Raw genomic sequence first — 14,614 nt, 5'->3', positions numbered from 1 at the left:
TTAAACATACTCTCAGTGAGCAAAAAAGTTAAAAAAATCTTACAGAATTTTTTTCATGGAACTATATATCAACAGTAAATAAATATTTCAGCCCAAAATAAATTGGGATCATTTATTTATTTTCCCCTTATGGTTAAAAACCATGTCCAGGATACTGTTTCATATACAATGAAAATAGATGGGGACTACAACCATAAATAGTAGTAATAAAAGTAGTCAATCTGAGTAATTCAGAGAAAAGTTGAATGGACTATGTTTTCCATTTACTAAGTTTTAATATACAAGATTTTATAGTCCCTTTGTGGCACTTTTTGTCTGTTTTGGAGCTTGACGGGCACAATCCCCCTCCACTTTAATTGCAAAGTTATTTCATACTGCAAATCTTAGAAGAGAAAAAAGGTTTTAAATTGACATTAGGTTGAGCACCTGCTGATTAAAATGTTTGGGTGAAGTATATTGAGAAATTAAAAAGGTCACACCGTATATCTGTCTCATTGTCACAAGTCAGGTTCTAATTAATGTAATGCCACATGTGAGGTTCTTGATTTATTAAAATACTCCTCATTAGGAATCCTTCTTACATCTGTGCAAAACCACGCATGTAGGCATATGACTGTCTGACTCATTTGGGGAAATTTTAGCAGAAGTGGTTGGTAAGTCAATGGGTGTTGGCCTCGAGGTACCTCGCTGGCTTTTTTCGTATGAATAAGGGAAACAGAGTTGCTAAAAACAAAAACTTGGGAAGCCAGTTGTTAATTTAAGGATCACGATGATGATGATGATGATACTGCAACCACCTTCAAATTGGGATGTTTTTGACTGTGTGTTAATTCGGCAGAATGACTGACTCCAGTTCAGTGGACCGCCCGAGTGCCTCTTTGTTTGAGGTTTGGACTGTTTAGACAAGTTAGACCATATTCTTTAGTCTCCAGACCTTCACAACTAGGTGAGAAACTTTTGCCAAACCTAGAACTTTGCAGACCATAATTCAAGACAGTTGCCTTCTGTAGTGCCTTCTTGAAGAAATGATGGCACAGCATCGTTTCCCAAAAATGCTGAATATGCACTTGACAACAATGCTGTTCCTCATCTTTGCATAATCAATTGATGAATTACACAAACATCTATTTTTATAAATGAATTTTATAAATAAATAAGAACGGGCAACCAAAAGAAAATGATTTCAGGATAGATTTCTCCCAAGCTGAAATGGTCCATGCCATGCTATTCACATTTATGTATTACTCTATACTCTCATTGTAAGTCAACAATCATCTAAGTCTAATATGTATTTCTCCTTAAAAATGTTAAACATCTGAGACAAACTACTTAAAACAGAAAACTTCAAACTCTGCCCATCACAAGTGTTTAAAAAAAAAAGATAAAACCCTAAAACACAACTCTTGCATGAAAAAGGAGAACATCTGAGCAATTTTAACGCTTTTTCGTCTTCAAATTGTCAAATCACGTAGACAGCAGCAAACATTTTTAACTAGCCTCGGCTCTTAAAAATGGTGAATGTGCGATTGACTACAACACTCTTCTCCATCACTTCTTTATCAATTGATAAATTACTGCTGCCATGATTGCTTGCAAATCTACTGAAATATCTATTTTTAGTGAATACGACAGGATAAAGGTTCCAAAAAAAATTATTTTCACAGTGATGCCATAGTAAAATCATTTTGGGTTCTCCAAGGAACCTTTCAGTGAACAGTTCTTAAAAAGGACCATTTTTTTTCTAAGTGTGAAGAACATTTGAATAATCTAAAGAACTGTTATCCACTGTAAAGAACCTATTGTGTGATGGAGAAGTTCCATGGATGTTAAAGGTTCTTAGTGGAACAATTGATGCCAATAAAGAACCTTACTTTTAAGAGTGTAGCTGCAAAAGTGATGCAACTGTTTGGCTGCTCCCAAACACCAGATGAGATGGTTTACAGTCTGCACAATGCTTGAATGAGACAGAGACAGACATGCCCGCATCACAAACACAATCACAGCGTTGGGTCACAGAGGGTTTGATGGGGAAAAATGAAAGGAGATCAGTCCTTTAAATAGCCACAGTGATGTCGCTCTCTCTGTACTGGCAAATAACGTTCCTCCATCAACATTAGAGCACCATAACATGTGGTAATAAGGTTAGGAGATTGGAAGAGGTTTAGGACCTCCAGAATGTGGATGTTACCCTTTAAAAAGACAAATCTTTAGAATCTTAACTGTTTCTACTAGATAACAAAATTAGAGAAATACAGTATGACCCATTCTGTTTGTGAATTATTGCCAAACAGTGTATTTTCTTCTCTTCCAGATATCATTTCCTACAGTGTCAGTGAGCTGACAGATTGTTGTTCATTCCTGCCGCTTCCTTTCATTTGTTTCTGTCTGCATCTCCATCTACCTTTCCCCCTCTACCGCTCTCCTCCACACATCCTCTTACTCAACGTAAACCTCGAAACTACTAAGTATTATATTGTAAATATCTGAAACAAATACTTCAAACTGAGAACTCCATCCTCAGGATGTCCACCACAAGTGTTTCAAACAAAGCCAAAAAAATAAATAAATAAAAGCGCTGTACTTTTGAATGGAAAAGGGGAACATCTAAGCTATTTGTAACACTTCTCCTTCAAACTGGCAAATAGACAGCTGCTGTAGAAATATGAAACTAGCTTTGTCCAATGGTGAGGTCTATGGAACTTATTAGAAAGGCTTGTTTAAAGGTAGGCTATATGAGTAGTTGATAGTTAGCATATATGTTATACTTTTTTAAGTACAGTATGTTACACAGCTGCATGACATTTCTTGAAAAAGAAAAAATATACAGATATATTTAATAAAAAGGGAAGCAACTGCATCATACACTATACACACTGATTAATCATGTGTTTCTGTGGCTATGACACACACATGCACACATAGACAACATTTCTGGAGCTGGGTGGCCTTTACATTAGCTACTGCCAATTCACAACAGCAAAATGACCACATGCACACAGCCAACTTATCATTAGCAGCATCCAAATGACTATAAACAGACTATTTTTACCTTAACACTGCTATCCAAAGAACGTCCACAGAAACGCAGAGAGGAAAAAAGTCAATAAAGCACAAAACAAACCCAGAGCGTGACTCAGACCGGTACAGGATTCACTGTGATCCAAGATTCAATCCCGATAGAAGTGCATTACCGAGTCAAACAGCCCGGTAAAAAGTGTATAGCTGCAACCGTAAAATCAAAAAGCTCCATGGGGCAGCCGTGAACCGAAAAAAGCAGAGCTGTCATAAACTTTTCCCCTCACTGCTCACACCATCTGCACTGGAGTCTCTGGGGAAATCGACTGGCTCCGTTCGCTCTCAGGACGGCCACGGGGGGCTTTGAGTTCAGTCCTCACACACTACATGAGTCTTCCCGATAAACACACGGACAGGAGGACTGCGACCTCAGAGGGAGGGAGAGCGTGTTTGAGGAAGTGTGAGAGGAGGAGAGATCCGAGCACCTCACACACAAACTCCCTGATCGGTTCAGATTGCACACACACTCGCAGTGTGACAGTCCTCCCTCACTGCAGCGTTTGACTCCCTTAACGCTAAATGGTAATGTATTTTAAGTTCTTTATTGTTTGTAGTGTTTTCATACACATGCTTTCGGTCTAGAAATGTCCGCACCTGCAGTGCAGAATCGTTCACAAGCACCTGTGTTAAACGTAGCCTACCCTAATAGACTTTCTCCATCGCTTGCAAATGATGGATGGATTCGCTGGGTACTTTTTAAATGGATTGAAAGCGAAATATCAGTTTAATCAGTCAACTTTTTGTTCTTTTTTTATATATAAAATTAGAAGTGTGTGAGTGAACTGTTCTATTCAGTGAAAATATTTCTTGACATTTTTTAGAACAATTAAACTTAAAAAAAAAAAATAATATATATATATATATATATATATGGAAAATTCTGCTTAATTACGCAATTTTACTAATTTACTAAAATATTAGCCCACTATTTTTATTTTATATTGAAAAAGTACTATATATTACTATATAATAACTATAGGCCTATTATAGGAATGTCATTCATTCATTCAAACAGTTCAAACTTTATGATGCAGACAGTTTTTAATTTAAAAAGAGTGTTTTTGGCTCAATCAGACTTTTATTTTGAGTGAATCAGATGAAAACTGATTCTAAATTGCTTTGGTTATAGAAATTTGCCAGAAAAGTCCCTATACAGTGTTATGACTAAATGAGACTCTTTAGTATTCCGGCTTAATCGGGGCTTGATCTGTCATTGTGGCACTTCAAACAGATGTCTAACATCAGATACGAGACTGCAGTCCTGAGCATCGCTTTTCATGACTTCCTTATCAAGCCATCAAACATATTGTGGCAACAGGATGGAGCTCCACAATGCTTTAAAATAAAAATGTTTTTGGGATAACAAAATTTATGCAAAAATAAGAGCTGCTGTAATCTAGTGGGAAAACAATGTCAGTGCTGAAAATGAGAAGATGTTAAAGCAAATGTTGTGTAAGAAATATGATTATCTTTCAATTAAACCCAGAGGCCAAATACTGTATGGACAGAGAGTGTGCATGTGCTGTAAGATTGGAGGAAATATATGATGTGGTCAACTGGAAATTGAATGTTGGGTGATGCTCTTGTATTATTCTTTTGATTAATTTTCTGTACATTAAAAGCATGTAAAAGTGAACATTCTCTGATTGTTGAAACTTAAAAAGCTTCTTTTGATCAGGACAGGATGCTTTTCTATTGCTTGAGATGGTTGTTAAACTGTAGTGTTTTCTCTTTGTTCCTTTCGACAAGATTGCTGTACAGTTTCAAGTGGATAGAGTCAGGCAGGAGGAGAGAGGTTTGATGGCTGTTGTAGACTTTATTACTGCTGTGAATTATTGAGTTTTTACAAGGTTGAGACCGATGGCCGCCACTGTATAAGGGCATAAGACAGTCACTCAGCATACTGTATGTAACATGAACGAGAATAGGCATTGACAAATTTCCATGTGTTGTAGGGCAGGCCTTTGAAAATGCTTTAATTTGTATATCGCATGTCTTTATGTACAGCACTGATGATCAGTTCTTTTTATAGAACATAATGGGTCAATGTGATCCAGGTCTGAAATTGGATCTAATGGGATCTGATTTGGGGATTGATTCTGGATATGAATTTGAAACTGAATATAGTTTTGGGTATAGATCTGGGTCTAGATTTAAATATGGATTTGAATCTGGATCAGATTTTTGACCTTGCTCTGGATTAGATTTAGAAGTTTATTTGAATCTGAATTTGGATCTGAAAACAGATTTGGATCTTTTTGGGGCTCTGGATCTGGGTGTAGATTTAAATGTGGATATGTATTTGAATTTGGATCTGAATGAAATCCGACTCATGCCAGGGCTTTGAATATAGTTTTGGATCTGGATCAAGGGGTAGATTTAAATATGGATTTGAATCTGATTTTGGATATGAATCTAGATCTGTGTGTATATTTAAATGTGGATGTGAATCTGAATTTGGATCTAAACACAGATTTGAATTAGGTTTTAGGTATGGAACTGGATCTACATTTAAATGTGGATATGTATTTGAATTTGGATTTAGATCTGAATGAAATCTGAATCTTCTTTGAATATAACTTTTGGATCTGAATCTGAATCGGAACATGATTATGAATCTGAATCTGGGTCTAGATTTGAATGTGGATTTGTATTTGAATTGGGATCTGGGTCTGTATCTATATTAAATCAGACTCATACTAGCATTTTCCATTTTTAATGAATGTTGTTTACATAAGACTATAGATTGGTGTGCTGCTTTAACAGAAAAACTACATATTAAATATTTAGCCGTCTGGAAACGTTATTTATTCAGTCAGTAAAAAGTAGAATGTAAAAATAACTAAACATTCACTTGTGGGTTTGATAAATTTATCCTTTGCAAATACTCTACCTGAAACATTTGGTTGCAATTATCACTCTGGCCTGCTTTATGGCCCATTGGGTATGAACATCTAACAACATTAACTTTAACCCTTTTAAAACTAACTTGAAATTATTTTGGAGCTGTTTATTCTGGGCTGATGCCTCCAATTTAATGCAGTGTGACACTGTGAAAACTTACTGGTCAAGTCAAATTACACTACACTGACCTTAATGTACAATAAAAAAAGTATAAATATCCATATCATGATTGCAGCAATTAAAAATATTAACCTTTTTCTGTATCCAGATGGAGATCTGCCCCATTTCATTGGCACTGTGTGCCGTCCACTCAAGACGTTCCAGATCTCTGTGTCATAATTAATCACTGTGGTTACATTGGCCAGCCATGCTGGATGGAGTGCAGAAGTCACCCACTGTGCAGCAGCTGCTGATATTCCATTTCCCACAATGCACAAGGAGAGACAGAGGTCACAGCGCTTACTGGGATCATCAAACTGTTGCCGTGGTGACCGACCATTGGAAAGTCTGACTCATGATAGAAGGTTTGAATTTTTGAACTTTTAAAGCACAAAGATTCATTATTTATTGAACACCATTTGTACTCATTAGACTCTTGGCTATATTAAGATCCACTCAGTTTTGGCATAAGTCTCTGGTGTGCCCTCTAGTGTCATGAAGAATATGCTTCTATAACTGTGCAAACAATAATAGTTCACCCAAAAAAGGAAAATTCGTTGAAACATTTAACCATTTATTCACCAATGGATCATCTGAAATGAATGGCTGCCATCAGAATGAGAGTCTAAACAGCTGATAAAAACATCACAATAATCGACTAGTAATCCACACCACTCAGTCCATCAGTTAATGTCTTGTGAATTGAGAAGCTGTGTGTTTTTAAAAAACAAGTCTATCATTAAAGCATTTTAAACCTAAACTGTTGCTTCTGGCTATAAATGTGCCCATAATCCATCCCTGTTGTCTTGTCACATCAAAATCCTAAATTTTTGTTTAGAACTGTTTTAACATTGTTTAGAACTGTTTTAGACTATTTTCACTTGTAAACAGTGTTTGATCAGCGCATATTTCTCTCCTGATGCAGATAAGATTACTTTTTCACTGTAGAAAGCAATATTATGGATAGATGACTCTATTCATAATATTCCATTTTAGCTGGAAGCAATGGGTTGAAGTTGAAAATGTTTTAATGATTTATTTATTACAAACATGCAGCTTTTCGCTTCACAAGGCATTAACTGATGGTCTGAAGTCATGTGGATTATTGTGTTGTTTTTATCAGCTGTTTGAACTCTTATTCTGACGGCACCCATTCACTGCAGAGGATCCATTGGTGAACAAGTGACGTAATGCTCAATTTCTCCAAATCTGTTCGGCTGAGGAGGCAAATATATATAGTGTAATAAAATAAACACTTAAATGTGTATTTTGGATGTTTTCGAAGCGATGTTATGGAAGCGAAATAACCCCAAAATCTGCCTCTTAACAATAAATAAGTGAGCTAAAGAACTTAGATATTCTTTGATTTCATCTATCAAGCCATTAAAGGTTGTTCTCCCTCTGTGCTCATAATGATATCCCATAGGCTCATTTGATGTGGGTAATGTGTCCGGAACAGTTGGTCAGGTTCAATCTCCTTTCTGTGTTTTTGGATAGATGCAGAGGGCAGGCAAACACATGGCATGTTTGTTCAGGGCATGTGTCTTTGTAATTGGACGCTAAAATAATAGATGCTTTCCTGCTACTAGTCAGGCATGTAAGACCAAAAGCTGGGCTGACGTAAACAGGGTTGTTCACAATTTGGAATTTAAAAAATGCCGTTTAAATTCCAGTTAATTTGTTGAATTTCAATTGACTTTGAATTAAGGTAAATAAGTAGCCTATATATATATAATATATATATTACTTAGAATAATTTAAATATATATATTATAAATTAAAATATATTGTGGGAGTCATGTGACGTGCTCATGAACCTAGTCGCACTCGAGTAGAGCTCTGTACGTTTGGCCTCTTTTTGCTGATTTTTTCGTTTTGTTATAAGTTTTATTTATTGGTGGTGCTTTACCTGATGGCATGCAGTCGTAAACAGCAGGAGTTTTCTCCATCGGCTTCTCCGATTAAGAAGAAATCCAAGCTACCGCCCGCAAGCGATATGATGGACAAGACGGCGAACATTGTTACACACTTCGAGGACATTCTAAGAATCGTGTTGACAGCGAAGCGGAACGAGTTCGCTTCTCACGTGTCAGTTGTTCAGTCGATATGCTCTAAACTGGATCTTCTTACAGGGCAGATGAGAGAACAAAAGAAAGTTGTTGCCAGGGATGGATTATGACGCACCGGTGCCCTGGACATGGACTGATTAAAGCCCCCCCTCAGTTGAAATTGCGCAATTTTTTTCTTAACTTCAAATAGTAATGGATTCTATTTACACCAAGTGAAAATAGCAGTATTTTTAGCGATATGCTATTTACACTAAGTGCTATTTATGCTACTTGTCGCAAAGTAGTGGCAATTATCTGCACTTCAGTATTGTATTACATTATAAAACAGTATGCAATAATATTTGCAAATTGACTATATTTTCATTTCTACTTCTTTATCTTCAGCTGTTCGTGATGCTGATATCTGTTCCTTATCTTTGTCAGATCATGATGGAAATTTGTGCAGATTATCTCTGATCCCTCTGCCATCTCGTGCCACTAGATGGCGATTTAACCATAAATTGTTACAGAATGAAAACTTTTGCAGTCAATTCAGAAATAAATTTGCTGTGTTTATTGAAATTAACCAAGGTTCAGTGGATGATCCTCGAACACTTTGGAATGCAGTTAAAGGATTTATAAGGAATAACTCAATTTCATATCCTTCAGAAAAACCGGCACAAAAAGATAGTTGAACTGGAATCAAAGCTCCAGAATCTGACTAGAGATAATCTGCGTTTTTTCTCAGACAATACACTCATGGCGGTTAGGTCCGAACTCAATTCATAACTGAGATCCAGGGCAGAATTTCTGATCCAAAGATCCAGGCAGAATTATTATTTTCAAGGGAGTAGACCAAGCCACCTTTTAGCCCTAAGATTACGCAACAATGAAAAGTTTGCTAATATTTCAGCAGTGAAATCCCAATCTGGGTTCATTATGACAGACCCAAAAGACATTAAGATCACCTTTCCCTCTTTTTACTCTAACCTCTATATTTCTTCCGCTGATGGTGACCCTGACTCTTTTGCATCTTTTCTGTCCAACCTTGATTTACCTAGGCTGTCAGATTCAGATTGGGAATACCTGGCTGAACCGATCTCTCTTCAGCAGCTGGAGTCAGCAATTCGATCTATGAACAAGGGGAAATCCCCAGGCATAGATGGCATTCCAATCGAATTGTATACTACTTTTTGGTCGGATTTAGGCCCCCTCATGTTAGATACGATAAATTTTTCAGTTACTCAAGGCTTTCACCCATCCATTAATATAGCTGTTATTTCTCTCTTGTTAAAAAAAGATAAAGATCCGACGTCCTGTTCTAGTTACCGCCCACTTTCTTTGATAGGGACTGATGTTAAATTATATGCTAAAGTACTATCTCGTCATCTAGAGAAATTTATGAATAGGCTAGTTCATCATAACCAAACAGGATTCATTAAATCTCGCTCAGCTTCGCAGATTATATCATATTATTAATTCAAATAATAGTTTGTCCTCTCCTTGCACAGTTTTATCTCTAGATGCGATGAAAGCTTTTGACCAACTAGAATGGAACTATTTATGGGCGGTTCTACAGCATCTGGGTCTAGGATCGAGTTTCATAAATATGATAAACGTTCTGTATGCCAATCCGGCAGCCACTGTTCTCACAGGTGCTGTTCGCTCTAACCCATTCTTTATACATCGAGGTACTCGTCACGGTTTCCCACTTTCTCGTCTGTTATTTGCCCTATCCTTGGAACCCTTAGCTCAAGCGGTCCGACAATCTGAAACTATTTCTCCCATAAATATACGGAATACTCATCATCATATTTCTCTGTTTGCTCATGATATCTTATTGTTTTTGGAGAAGCCATCACATTCTATTCCTCATGTGCCGAATTTATTTGACCGTTTTGGATATCTCTCAGGGTTTAAAATTAATTGCAGTAAGTCATGTTTACTTTCCCTCAATTAAATGTCCATGTCCATGTCCCTTTCTATATCTATTCCATTGGTTTAAAACTTTAAGTACTTGGGGATAGATGTTTCTCCTTCCCTGCAGGAAATCGTCTCAGAAAACTATAATGTATTCTAGCCAAAGTATCCTCAGATTTGGAAAATTGGTCTTGTCTTCCTACTTCTTTTCAGGCCCGTATATCGGTGATTAAAATGAATGTTCTCCCACGTATTCATTTATTTTCTTCCATGATTCCTCTCGCTCCACCGGTTGGCTACTGGAACAAACTAGATGCATGTGTTCCACGGTATATATGGGATGACCTTCAATAAATCCGTCCTTCTTTTATTCCAATTCAAATGGTTATTTAACATCCTACATTTAATAACTTATTAAATTATTTCTTAAATTCTAAAATTTTGGTTGCACATCCATTTAGACACATAATTGTACAGAGAAAAGCTTCAGATCAGAGGCCTCGATGTCAAAATCTGTGTGATTTTTCCCTGTATCTTGCAAAACAGTTTTCCCTTGCTCCACCAGCTGTAGACATCACAAATCGTATTGCTATTCCCATGTGCAAATGTTTTCTTGCATGTGCGTATCTGTCTGAAGATTTGTCCTCCATTTCTCACAGACTCTGAGCCCCAGGGCAGTAACCTTACTGTCATTGTGATGGGACAGTCACTGATGCGCACAGAGTTGAAGTCAAGTCAGGTCAGAGGTCACAGCAGACCCTTATAAATTGTTCTGGGGAACACTAGAGAAAAGACTGCTGAGAACGTAACTCCTGAGAGATGTTTGTCCCTGCGAGATGAACCTCTGTTTACCCAAGCTGGGAGTAGAGAGGAATCTGCTTGTGTGGTGATAGTTTCAGTGTTGACACATTCCACAGTTCCTGAGCTCTCTAATGCCCTGATACATATAATAGACGATAGATTCCATCTCTGCTGGGGTTTTGCATGGTAAAGTTTCATAAAGAAACAAAATAGATGGTTTTTATTTAACATAGCTTTTAAGGTTAATAAATCAAATAAAAGGTCCCAATATAGAACCTTGAGGGTCGCCAGTGTTCCGCACCCTACACCTAGAACAATATCAAAGGATAACTAGATGAATTTGGATATGAATCTTGTTCTGATTTAGGTCTAGTTTTGGCACTAAGTCGGTTTTGGATCTAGATCTGAATTTTAATTTAGGTCTGAATTAAATCCAGCTGAAGCAGTGGTTAAGGTGTTACGGGTGCTAGATGGTTGGTATCTAACCCAAGTTAAAAGAGCCCAGTGCTATGATATTCTGGTCCTTAGATAGGGATCAAATCCCTTCTGTTATGTAAAGTGGCCTTTTAGCTGACTTATAGTATCGCTGACATTTCCAATGGCAAGTAGTACAGGAACTGCATGGATCATTTTTCAGATTCATTTGGAGCTTTAGGTGCCTTGAAATATTTTTACTTTTTAATATTACTAACTTTCGCGGCTGAGACCATATGCGACTTCCAGACTAATTCATTATAGGATGTGTTCATGCAACAATAGATAACCTAATAAAAATTATGAGATTAGTCAAGGACATGTAAAAATTACCAATATTTTTCCAAGAAAAAATGTCATTCATTAAAATTTTTTCTGTAAAATGGGTTGTGTGGTTATATGCAGTTGTTCATTATTAATTTATTTTACCATAGTGAATAAGCAGAGGGCTGCTTCACGAACATTATGAAATTTCCATGTGACTTCAATCAGTAGAAATCAGTTTCTGACATTTATTTACAGGCTACAGGTATACAAAATTTTGCCTGGGTTGGCATAAGGGGCTCTAACATCAAAGTTCAAAGTTAATTTCCAATGAATAATTAAACGAATCAGGATTTACAGGAGTTTTGAGGTGTCTCAAGGAAGGATCTGGAGTCAGTTTATAGCGATCCACTGACAGGCCAGACATGTTGGGACAAGCGTGGGACTTAAGTATCAAAGCCGAGGGGTTTGCTCGTACTGGCAGGTGCCACCAGGGGTCATCACACTCTGTCGGTTTTATGATTGCCTTATTTTGAGTGTCTCAAAAGTGTCATTGATTAAAAAATAAATAAATTAGCAGGCGCTTTTGTTCAGCAGATCCCCCCCCCCCCCCCCCCCCCCAAAAAAAAAAAAAAAAAGAATTTGTACAGAAAATGCACAAAAAAAGTCTGCATCTTCCATCTGGGCATCATAAAAAACAAACAGGTTTTACCATGAAAAACAAGACAATTTGAAAATAAAAGAGACAAACACATTTTTCCATACATGCATCTTGCTTCAGCAGTTTCATATCAATTGTGCAATGACTTTACATACTTACAATAAACAAAAACAGGGATGCAATATGAAATTGTACATTACCAAAAAATTGTCATAATTAGTCATGCCAGGCTTCCTAATCACTTATTAAATAAACCCCATTTCTTTACTTCTCCCTCTAGCACACTAAAGAAATGAATCATGTTGGTTCCATAGGCCTTATGTTTCTCTGAACTCTATGGCAAAAATTTAAAGTGAGGGATGAAATTATAAAACACATTTCTTGGACATTAGTGCCCTCCAGTGACGAGAAATGAAATGATTCTTTAAATGATTCAACTGTTCAAACGTTTTTTTGTTTGTTTGTTTTTTTAATGAATATGTTTATTCAGCATGAATACTTTAAATTGATCAAAAGTGACATTAAAGACATGATGAAATTATGAAAGATTTCTTCTTCAAATAAATTAAGTTATTTTCATCAAAGAGGCTTCTATTGAAAACATCTTAAAACATCTTAGTGAACCCAAAGTTATGAATGGTACTGTATGTTCCTCATATACACCTCATAACATAGTTGTGTGAAAGTGAAGATAAAACATCATCTTTGATAGATTAGCTGTAATTATCTCAGCGTTTATACCAGCTCACTTGCCACTAGTTTGTGACATGACTAGCTGGTATTTTCACTTCTAAAAATCTAATACAGGGCATAAATTATATGTGTAGAAGTGTGATTGTTGTTTTTCACTTTTTCAGTACTACCTTAGTGTTTATATGAAGGCCAATGGAGTTCATTTTATCGAGATTTTAGATTAATATTTAGAAGAAACAGTTTAGGTCCTGCAAATGGTTTTCATTTCTTATGTGTTTTCCAGTGTTTTTGTTCACCATTTTGCCCTCATTAGTTCTAAGGATCTTGCACTGACACAATATATTTTTATAATTTTTTTTTAAGTAGAAATGTTTATATAATGTCATAAAAGTTGCATGTCTTATAATTAATATTATAAAAGAATTAGCAAAACACTGTTTAAACTGGTTTTAGCTGGCATATAGTGCATGCATCTGATGTAATTGTAAACTATTTCCTCAGACATAATGAGCTGTTTGTGTGTTTCATCTTGTTTGTGAAATGATTTTGTTTTCTTTCCTGACAGATAAGAGTCACCAGTGAGAACAACAGCTCACACGCTCATCTCTCACTCCCTCACACACCCCATGTTAAAACAAGAACAACACTGACATCTACATTACTCTGTGATGGGGTGTGTTGTTCTGCCCAAACAGTGATAAGAAGCGTGTGTATTTTATAAAAACAAAGAACTACGTGATGAACAGCCTTGCACTGGAAACATCAATATTTGCTGCTTTTATGTGACAGAATGGCAGAAATTTGAAAGGAAAAGTACGACCATCATTTAGACCGATCTTTTAGGTCTGTACTAAAATATGTCACAAGTGTTAACATCAGCTGAGCTCTTCATTCAGGTTAAAATGACCCAAAATATTTCTAATTAAACTGATTTAAAATAAATAAATAATAACATTCATTAGCTAAATTAAAAATCTGAAAGAAAAACAATTAAATTAGTCAAAAAAAATACAGAAAAATAATTATATATATATATATATAAAAAAACAAAAATCTTAATTTTATATATATATATATATATATATATATATATATATATATATATATATATATATATATATATATATATATATAGATATATACAGTGCCCTCAAAGTACATAAAGTATTGGATCAGTAAAGACAAAATTGCTCTGTTGGCTGTGGAGTCAAGACATTTTCAAATATGATTAAAAGATTAAAGATTAATTAAAAAGATTAAAGAAAGTACAGAATGTCACGTTTTATTATTAGCCGTTTCAACACATATATGTTTTACCAAATAAAAAGAACAGCACTTTTAGAGTTCATCCCACTCATTAATGTGAGCATAAGTATTGGGACAGTTGAACATAAGGCAGATATAAAATATTAAAAGCTATTATTTAGTTGCAGATCCCTTGCGCACAATCACAGCAGTGAGTCTGTGACCCATAGACATCACCAGACTCTTGGTCTCATCCTTTGAAATACTTTTCCCAGCCTTTAATGCAGCCAATTCCAATTGTTGCTTGTTTTGGGGAGTTTCTGCCTTTACTCTCCTCTTCAGCTGGTGAAATTAATGTTCAATCGGATTT

General features: G+C 36.0%; 1 protein-coding gene and 1 long non-coding RNA gene across 3 annotated transcripts in view; one reads left to right on the top strand and one right to left on the bottom strand.

The window, feature by feature from the left end:
- Positions 1 to 3,583, bottom strand: part of LOC306856172 (rho GTPase-activating protein 24-like) — a 133,546-nt gene extending 129,963 nt beyond the window's left edge. The window contains exon 1 of one of the 2 annotated variants that reach the window (XM_079395253.1): positions 3,050 to 3,583. The gene's annotated coding sequence lies outside the window, so the exon portion shown is untranslated. The remainder of the gene's footprint in view (positions 1 to 3,049) is intronic. The other variant, XM_079395254.1, reaches the window with a different exon arrangement.
- On the top strand, positions 3,381 to 14,000 carry LOC306856174. Its single transcript, XR_013782980.1, has 3 exons — positions 3,381 to 3,597; positions 6,248 to 6,503; positions 13,565 to 14,000. It is a non-coding gene; the product is annotated as an uncharacterized lncRNA (long non-coding RNA).
- The last annotated feature ends 614 nt before the right edge of the window (positions 14,001 to 14,614 follow it).

This window comes from Barbus barbus (genome assembly GCF_936440315.1).
Source record: "Barbus barbus genome assembly, chromosome: 36".
Taxonomy (NCBI): Eukaryota; Metazoa; Chordata; class Actinopteri; order Cypriniformes; family Cyprinidae; genus Barbus; species Barbus barbus.
This window is presented reverse-complemented; position numbering and strand designations above follow the sequence as displayed.